This window comes from Ictidomys tridecemlineatus, chromosome 7 (assembly GCF_052094955.1).
Source record: "Ictidomys tridecemlineatus isolate mIctTri1 chromosome 7, mIctTri1.hap1, whole genome shotgun sequence".
In the NCBI taxonomy this organism is placed as follows: Eukaryota; Metazoa; Chordata; class Mammalia; order Rodentia; family Sciuridae; genus Ictidomys; species Ictidomys tridecemlineatus.
The window spans coordinates 105,521,160-105,530,395 of NC_135483.1; the positions used below are offsets into that span (position 1 = coordinate 105,521,160).

Below are 9,236 nucleotides of genomic sequence, written 5' to 3' on the forward strand. Positions count from 1 at the left end.
ATATTTATTTTAGAAATACTTTATTTTATACTATTTATGTATATTTATATGCTATATTTATTCAACATTTTATTTTAGCAAGCAGTGATCCATAGGTTAGTATGTTGATTCTGGTCTACTTTTTGAAGGCTGTAGCTTCCTGTTACAATTTTTTGTTGTTACTGATTTTTGGTACTGGGGATTGAACCCAGGGGTGCTTTACCACTGAGTTACATTCCCAGCTCTGTATTATTTATTTATTTATTTTATATTTTTAAACGGTCTCAATACCTTTACTTATTTATTTATTTTTATGTGGTGCTGAGGATCAAGCCCAGTGCCTCACACCTGCCAGGCAAATGCTCTACCACGGAGCTACAACCCCAGCCCCCCTTTTTATTTTTTGAGCCAGGTTCTTGCTCAGTTTCTGAGGGTCTGGCTAGGTTGCTGAGGCTGGTCTTGAATTTGCAATACTCCTGCCTCAGCCTCCCAAGTCATTGGAATTACAGGTGTGCACCATGACACCCAGTTCCAGTGACAGTTTGGTTTCCATGTCCTTGCATGCTCTTCTAGTCTGCTTTCTTGGTGTGATAGCTAACGGTTGCTCTGAAAACCTGTATCTCCAATCTCTTAGCAAATTCACTGTGGTCAGTTTCTTGTGTGCATTGGTCAGCCATCAGCTCAGGATATCCTGTGCAGATTTAGAGAATCCCTTTCCCAAATTTTCTTGTTTCTATAATCCTCCTGTCATTCCCTCGTTGGGAGGGTGACAAGTAGCTCTGCCTGCCATGGTTGGGTGGGAAGTACAAGCACAGGCTTCCCACTTGGTTTCCACTGGTGCCGTCCTTGGGAAGGAAGCACTACTTTGGACACTATGATGCTGCTGGGCGGTGGATGGAAGTGCAGACTCCTCACCTGGCTAATGCAGCTGGTAGAGGTAGGGGAGAAAGTGCCACCTGTATCATCTGCTGTCCCTGTCCTGCCATAGCCCATCTGCTTCCACTGGGTGGGGTGGTTGCAATCCTGAATGCCCACCTGGTATCTGGGGGCACCAGGCCTGTGGGAGAGGAATATATCACATCCTTTGCTGATTGCCTCTGCTGGCTGGAGGGAAGTCTCCCGACTCATTTTCTATGGATGGCATGTTGCCAGGGCAATAAAGTGCTGTCTCTAGGCTGCTTGTGCTGCCTGCTATTGTCTAGAGTCAGCCTGCTTTCCTCTTTGCATCTTTCATAGTCCGTTTTGAGGGTCTTTGTTGTCCTTCGTGGAAGGAGCAGGGAGAAATGGGTCTGTAGCATCTTCTCTGAAACTCCGATGCAGCTAACAACAACTCCTCCTCCTTCTCCTCCTCCTCTTCCTCCTCCTCCCCCACCTCTTCTTCTTCTCCTTCTCCTTCTCCTTCTTCTTCTCTTTTTTTTCTAGTTCTGGGGATTAAACCCAGGGGCAGTCTACCACTGAGCCACAGATCTTTTTATTTTGACAGAGGGTCTCATGAAATTGCTGAGGCTGGCCTCAAATTGTGATCTACTTGCCTCAGCCTCCCAAGTAGGTGTGTGCCACTGCACCTGGCTTCTGCTGTGGTTTTTACCAAAAAATGAATTTTTAAATTTTGATTAAAAATCTGATTTATGTGAGGCCCTGGGTTCAATCCTCAGCACCACATAAAAAAATAAATAAATAAAAGTATTTAAAAATCCGATTTATGAATTTTTTCTATTATACTTTATGTCATATTTTGTGTCATATTTTAAGAACTTTTTGCCAAGCTCATTGTCACTGAGTTAGTTACCATATAATAAATTATGCTCAAGATTAGCATCTTTAAACAATAAACGCTTTTATTACTTCACAGTTTCCATGCATCAGGAATATGGGAGCAGCTTAGCTAGGTAGTTCTGGCCACCCAATCTTTCATGAGGTTGCAATCAGCTGTCCCTTGTTTGTGGGGGTCGTGGTCATCTTCAGGTTGGTGAGGGGACTATCTGCTGCCAAGCTCATGTGTGAGATCGATGGTAACCCTCCTGCTCCTCACCACAAGGGCCTCTTCCAATAGCAAGGCAGCTGATTGCTCTCTTCCCTGGGAGTTTCATGCTATGGCAATCGGTGTCCCCTGCAAAGTAAATAACAAACAGAGACAGACAGAGAACCCACAGTGAAAACTGCAGTTTTTTTTATACACGAATCTCAAAACTGACGTCCCACCATATCTGCTATATTCTCTTTGCTAGAAGAGAATTTGGTACCAGGGATTGAACTCAGGGGACACTCAACTACTGAGCTACATCTCCAGCCCTATTTTGTATTTATTTAGAGACAGAGTCTCACTGAGTTGCTTAGCGCCTTGCTAAGTTGCTGAGGCTGCCTTTCAACTCACTATCCTCCTGCCTCAACCACCTGAGCTCAATGCTGGGATTTACAGGCCTAGCTAAGCTCCACCTCTTGAAGGGAGGAGTGTCCCTTTAAAATTTGTGGACCGTACAGTTGCTAAATTTCCCTATTATCTTTTCTTCCAGAATTTTTTACTTCTTCTAGCAGTTTTATGCTTTTAGTTCTCCAACTTACATATGTGACTTATTTCACGTTAATTTTTGGAAATGGTGAGAAGTAAAGGTTAGGCTCAAATTGTTTTATATATGACTATTTCTTAAAAAAAGATTATGCTTTCTCCATTGAACTGCCTTTGTTGACCATTAATTGACCATTGCTATAGTTTGGATCTGGAATGTCAACCAGAGTGTTAAAAGCTTTCTCTCAGGGTGGTGCTGTTGGGAGATGGTAAAAACTTTAGGAGGAGGTATGTAGCCTGGTGGGAGATCTTAAATCAGTGGGGCATGCCCTTTAAAGGGGATGCCTCAATCATCTTCTTTTTGTTTCCCAGTTTTCTTCTTTTTAAGTTGATATACCTCAGGTACTTGACAGAGCAACGGAAGGCTGACAGATAAAAGCTTATATGATTGGGTCTATTTCTGTGCTTTCTATTTTTTCCTTCTTTTTATGGATCTTTAGATCCATATCATACTGTCTTGATTTCTACAACTTTATAATAAGTCTTGAAATCAGGTAATGTAAGTTTGTTCTTAGAGCTATTTTGGCCACGATAGGTTCTTTACATTTCCATATCAATTTTACAATAAACTTGCCAATCTCAACTAAAAAGCTTGCTGGGATTTTGATTAAAATTGCAGTAATCTTTGCCAGGTACACACAGGGAGCACTGGCATTACTGGCTACTGGGAGGCACCTTTATTAGGTGTTCACCTTTATTAGGTCAAGTCATGCTGTGTTCTAAAATGATCGAACCCATTCACATTTCCACCAGCAGTGTCTGCAAGTTCTTCCCCCTAAGTCTTTCCTAACACTCTATGTTGGTAGAGGTTTTACTAATCTAGTGGGTATGGGATTGCATATCATTGTTTTAATTTATATTTTCTTGATTAGGTTAGGCATCTTTTCACAGTTAATGGGCTTTCTGGTTCCTTTCTAGGAAGACCTGCTCTAGGTTTTAATTTGCTGAGTTGTAGCTTGGTTCATGGATTTTTTTTTCAAAAAGGACATATATTCTGGGTATAAATCCCTTTTCAGGTATATGCATTGCAAATACCCTCCGAATCATTGTTGATTTGCTTTCTTTCTCCTAATGAAGTCTTTAAAAAAAACATAATTTTAATGTAGTCTTCATTTCTTTATTATGAATTAGTTAATTTATTTTTGTGGCTGGGGATTGATAGGGCCTTGTGCAGGCTAAGTACGTGCTATACCGCTGAGCGACCTCCACCCCAAACGTGGACAATTTTTAGAAAAACCAATCTTTTCCTTTTTACCTTATGCTCGTTTTGTCTTAACTCTCTTTCCCTCTCCAGAGTAGACGTGAGATTCGCCCTTATGCCCTTTGAGTTTCTTTGGGATGCTTTCCATATTGAGGCTTGCAGATTTTCACAGTTCACAAGTGTCCCTATCCCCACACCTCTGGGAGGCTGGACAGCTGCCTTTGTTGCTCAGGTGGAAATGAAGCCCTGGGACCCAGCAGCCCACTCAGCTTGGAACCTGCAATGACTTGTTTCACCGTCAGGGCAGGGGCTCGGCGACGGCCAGCAGGTGTCGCCCTATCCCGCGCCCCGCCTGCCGCCTCTCAGGCACCCGGGAGCTGCTTCTTGCTACGTCACCCTGGACTCTGTCTCGCTGGATCCTATCTTCACAATGCGCCCTGCACTCAGGGCTTTTATGATTAAAGATCATCCTGCCAACAGCTTCCTTCCGAGCCAGGTTCTCGGGGTCCCCGCGCTCCCTACTGCCCTGGGCTTGGCCCCAGGCTGCGCTGCGCTTGGAAACTCCCCTTTTCAGACTTCAGCCTCCGTAGGTAGCGAGGAGTCCAGGGTTTTGTTCTAGTGACACCTGCAGAAGTTCAGAAAACTTCAAAGGTGCAGAAAAAGGAAAAAATACCCTATAGTTCCAAAAATAGTGTATTTCCCTTCTTTCTGCAGAGCGATTCTTTTAAACACGCACTGCAGTACCCACTGTGTCCCCAACAGCGTGAGAAGCTCGCCCACCCCCAGCTCCGGGAGGCTCCCTGACCCTGCAGACAGACCGACCCGACCTTGGCTTCTCTGTCAAGTGGCTTTTCCGTCCCCGCGGCCCTTCGGGGTTCTCTGCGGGTCACCACCGGAGCCCCCTTCACGCCCCAGAGTCGCGTCCACCACAACTGACCCACAGGCTTTCTTGGGACGATGGCCATGTGATCCTCCTGCCTCATCCTCCGGGTCGCTGGGGTTCCACGATGGTCACCACTCCTGGTAAACGGGTTTCTGTCAGTTATGTGTATCTCATCCATCCATGGGGTCCCTGGAGCATGGATCTCTGTGCCTATGCTCTCTGATAGGGGCGACCCCACAGCTGGGCGCTTGGTACAGGACCCACCTCTGCTTCCCGCCGCGTCGCCCTTCCCTGATTCCTGCAGGAGGCTGAACTGGCCAGTGGAAAAGTAGGTGGAGGGGAGAGACCCGGCTCTCTCTGGCTCTGCAGGGCTCTGTTCGGAGGGAAGCACCCAGCCCTCTGCTGGTCAGCGTGCAAACCCCCATCAGTCTGCGTGCTGAGGACACCACTGCCCTGCCTCTGCACAGGTGAGCTTAGTTCCACGTGGAAATCACCATGGGTCAGGCAATCAGGGTGGGCGTCCACCAGGCCCTCCTGTCCCGGGGATGTTTTGGTACCAGAGTTGATTGAACACAGGGGGTGCTTAACCACTGAACTACATCCCCAGTTGTTGTTCTTCTTATTATTATTATTTTATTTTGAGACAGGGTCTCCCTAATTTGCTGAGGCTGGTCTTGAGTTTGCAATCCTTCTGCCTCAGCCTCCTGAGCTGCTGGGATTACAGGATTGCCACACTTTCAGCCAACTGTTCACTTTGAATTGATGCATACCTCTTTCTCAAATGCCTACTACATTATTGTCCTATAGATACTTGTTAAGAGGTTTGGACCAAACTACTTAATAAACAAACTAGTTTGTTTCCTTTGTCCTAGGCAGTGCTGAAAATTGTCTGAGACACCTAGGCCTCCATGAACTGAGGGAGTTTGGGGGCCTCTGCTTTGTAAATGAAAAAATTAACATCTGCCCTCAGAGGCACAGATGTGTGTGGCTCCCTAGTTACCTCTAGACAAGTAGGATACCAAAGGGGCCTGATACCAGGAAAGACAGGACAGCGGTGACCTTCCATTTTGCCCTTATTCTGCAGACCACTAACAAATGGCAGCATCTCTTCTCTGAAAACCAAACTTCAGAAAGGGATTTTCCGTGTGGTTTTATCTGGACCCAAGCAGTATTGCTGAGTCAGTGAGGTCTAGCTGGGCCTGAGAGAGTGGGGGGGAAACAAGCCCAGGCAGGTGGCACACATCTGTAATCTCAGTTACTCTGGAGGCTGCCGGTAGCAAGGTAGCAAGTCAGAGGCCAGACTGGGCAATTTCCAGAGACCTTGTCTCAAGATATCTATAGCATACAGTGCAGGAAACTAAACTATAACCACTGTAACAGTCATCTCCAAATGGTCAGGATTTGATTAGTAATCGCATGCTTCCCTAAATTTTGTCCCCATTTCCAATTTGGGACCAATCAGAGAAGGCCAACATGGATCCTGGGCTGGGGCTTTAGCTTAGTGGTAAAGCACTTGCCTGGCATGTGTGAGGCACTGGGTTTAATCCTCAGCACCACATAAAAAATGAATAAGTAAAATACAGGTCTTGTGTTCATCTGTAACTAAATATATATATATATGGATCTCTAGCCCATCCTAGAATGCCCTGCTTCTAGTGAGCAGCCTCCAGCCTTCCCAGTCAGCAGCCTCCAGCCAGGGCACCCCTGGAGCTGTCCCTTACCCACTGTGATACTTCCTCAACCCTCTGCCTGCCTTCAGACACTCTGCCAAAGCACAGGTGAGGGTAGCTGACTCCCTTGCTATTGTAAGCTCTGGAGAAGTAAACTTTGCACATCTCATTTGGTTCATCATCTTTGATTTCCACAAGGGGATTATAATTTCCTTCTGGGTGAAATGTGCTAAGTAAATCCACCTTTGAAAACCAGGAAAAAGATGGTGGTCCCCAAATTGGACTCAGAGATCTGTCAGATGAGCAGATGTTATGGGCAGGGTGGGGTGGAAAGGGGCTTGATTTGGGGATGGTGGCCTTGGAGGGGACCCCACCCTGCCAGGCCCGGGATCCGCTGAGAGGACTGTGGAGCTGAGGCCCAGGACACCTCACTCATGTGCATTTCTGCCCCATCCTGGCAGTCCAGAGGGAACCTCGGGCTGGAGGCACTGTCCTAGTCTGTTTGGGAGGCTGGGGAGGCTTACACAACAGACATTCGCTTCTCCACAGTTCTGGAGGCTGGAAGTCCAAGGTCAAAGCATGGTCAGGGCTGGTTTCCTCAGAGGCCTTTCTCCTTGGCTTGTAGCTGGTCTCTTCTCTGTGCACGCTCATCCCTGCCCTCTCTTTCTCCTCTTCTGAAGGATATTGTTCCTGTTGAGATTTCATTTAACCTTTGTGTAGATTTGATTTGTGTTGCTATAGCAAAATATTTGGGACTGGGTAACAATACATAGATTATTCAGCTCACAGTTTTAAGAGCCTCAAAGTTGAAGATCAGGTGGCCTCACTTGATTGGCCTCTGGTGAGGGCCCCTCCACCCTGGCTGCCTCACAAGACGGTGAAGAAAAGGAAAGGGAAATGGGAGTTGTAGAAGGGGTCAGGCTCACAGGGTGACCTCACTGGAGAATATGCAGCTCTCCCAAGAGTCACCTCACCCTGAGACCAGCCCTATCCCTTTATAAGGATGAGGATGGACCCCATGATCTAATCACCTCTCACTGGGCCTGACCTCTTCAGTGTGCCACACCTCTCAACATTGTCACACACACACACACACACACACACACACACACACACATACGTGTTTCTACCACATGAACCTTTGGGAGACACACTCAAGCCATATCCAAACCATAGTACTCTATTTTATTTTTATTTATTTATTTATTTATTTATTTTAGTATTTATATTTTAGTTGTAGCTGAATACAATACCTTTATTTTATTTATTTAACTTTATGTGGTGCTGAGGATCGAACCCAGGGCCTCACACGTGCTAGGCAAGTGTTCTACCGCTGAGCCACAACCCCAGCCCCTCTATTTTATTTTTAATTTTAACTTTTAGTACTGGGGATTGAACCCAGGGGCACTTAACCATGGAGCCACCTCCCAGCCCTTTATATCCTTTATTTTGAGACAGTACTTTCCTAAATGGCTTAGAGTCTCACTAAGTTGCAGAGGCTGCCTTAGAACTTGAGATCTTCCTGCCTCAGCCCCTCAAGCCAACTGGGATTATAGGCGTGTGCCACTGTGCCTGGCTAGACCCTGTCCTTCTAAGGAAGCTTCCTGGAAGTACTCCGTAATGTTCATGCTTACATTTCTTTGAACCAAAAAGACATTAAAAGCACTAAACAAAAAGACACACTGAAAACACTATCCAAAAAGACAAAAGAAAAATTGACAATTTAGATTTTATTATAACTGGGATTTTTCTCTTCATCGAGAGAATAAGTAGTTAAGCCAAAGACAGGGAGAAGATACTCAGAAAACAATCTTACAAAGTATCCTCATCAAGAATATTTAAAGATTTACTGAAAATTAACATGACTGTCTAATTTTAAAAAAGGAACAAAAGAGGAAAGTGGACTTTTAGTTTCAAGTTCCACCTGGGGAGCTTGGAAGTCACCACTGCATCCTAATGACAAGAGGAACGGTTGCCCCAGACAGAGGGGGGGTGTCGCTTACTAGAGTAGAAACCCAGAGGCCTTGGCAGGGGGGACACCAGTGTTGGGGTAGGAAATCTTGAACTGTCATTGGCAAAGTGATGAAGGCGAGTGTGAATGAGTCAGAGCGTAAAACCTCCAGGGGACCCAGTCAGGGGAGTGGGGGGTCCAATGTCGTGAGATTGACCTCTGGGTAGGTCCCCATAGTGAGCAGAGGAAAATTCCTTTGTGCTTCTGGCAGAATCATTTGAAGTAAGCCACAGCACTGTTCTAGAGACTAGGTAACCCCAGGCTAACTATCACCGAGCAATTCCTCTTGCCCACACGGCACACTGTAGCACTGTGGGCGTCCGTACAGCAGTTCCTGTTATTCAGGACCTCATGTCCACCACCGAGAAACAATCACAAGGCACACAAAAGCCAAACGAAACCAAATAAAAAACAAACAGGGGCAGATAAACATGAGAACCAGAGTTGGCAGAGATATTGGAATTGTCAGAGAATTTAAAACAATCATGATTACCCAGGGCCAGTGGCATGTGCCTGTAATCTCAGCTACTCTGGAAACTGAGGAAGGAGGATTGCACGTTTGAGGCCAGCCTAGGCAATTTAGCAAGACCTTATCTCAAATTAAAAAAAAAAAAAAAGAGATGGGGGGATTGCTAAGTTGGTAGAGTGCTTGCCTTGCATGCATAAGGCCCTGGGTTCAATCCCCAGCTCCACAAAAAAATAAAAATAAATAAATAAATAAATAGATGGAAAACTAAAATTAAAAAAATAATAAGAAGGGCTGGGGTATACCAAACACCCTTGGATTTAATCCTCACTACTACAGACATACACACACAGTACTCACTAAATAAAACAACTATGATTAATATGCTAAGGACCTTAAAGTAGCAAACATGCAGGAACATATTGGCAATGCAAAAAGATAGAAATCCCAAGGGGAAAAA

General features: G+C 45.5%; 1 long non-coding RNA gene across 1 annotated transcript; it reads right to left on the reverse strand.

The window, feature by feature from the left end:
- Window positions 1-1,791: 1,791 nt before the first annotated feature.
- LOC120893018 (uncharacterized) lies at window positions 1,792-5,051 on the reverse strand. Its single transcript, XR_005737921.2, has 3 exons — window positions 4,894-5,051; window positions 4,684-4,766; window positions 1,792-2,089 (listed from the first exon to the last, which is right to left on the reverse strand). It is a non-coding gene; the product is annotated as an uncharacterized LOC120893018 (long non-coding RNA).
- Between the last annotated feature and the right edge of the window lie 4,185 nt (window positions 5,052-9,236).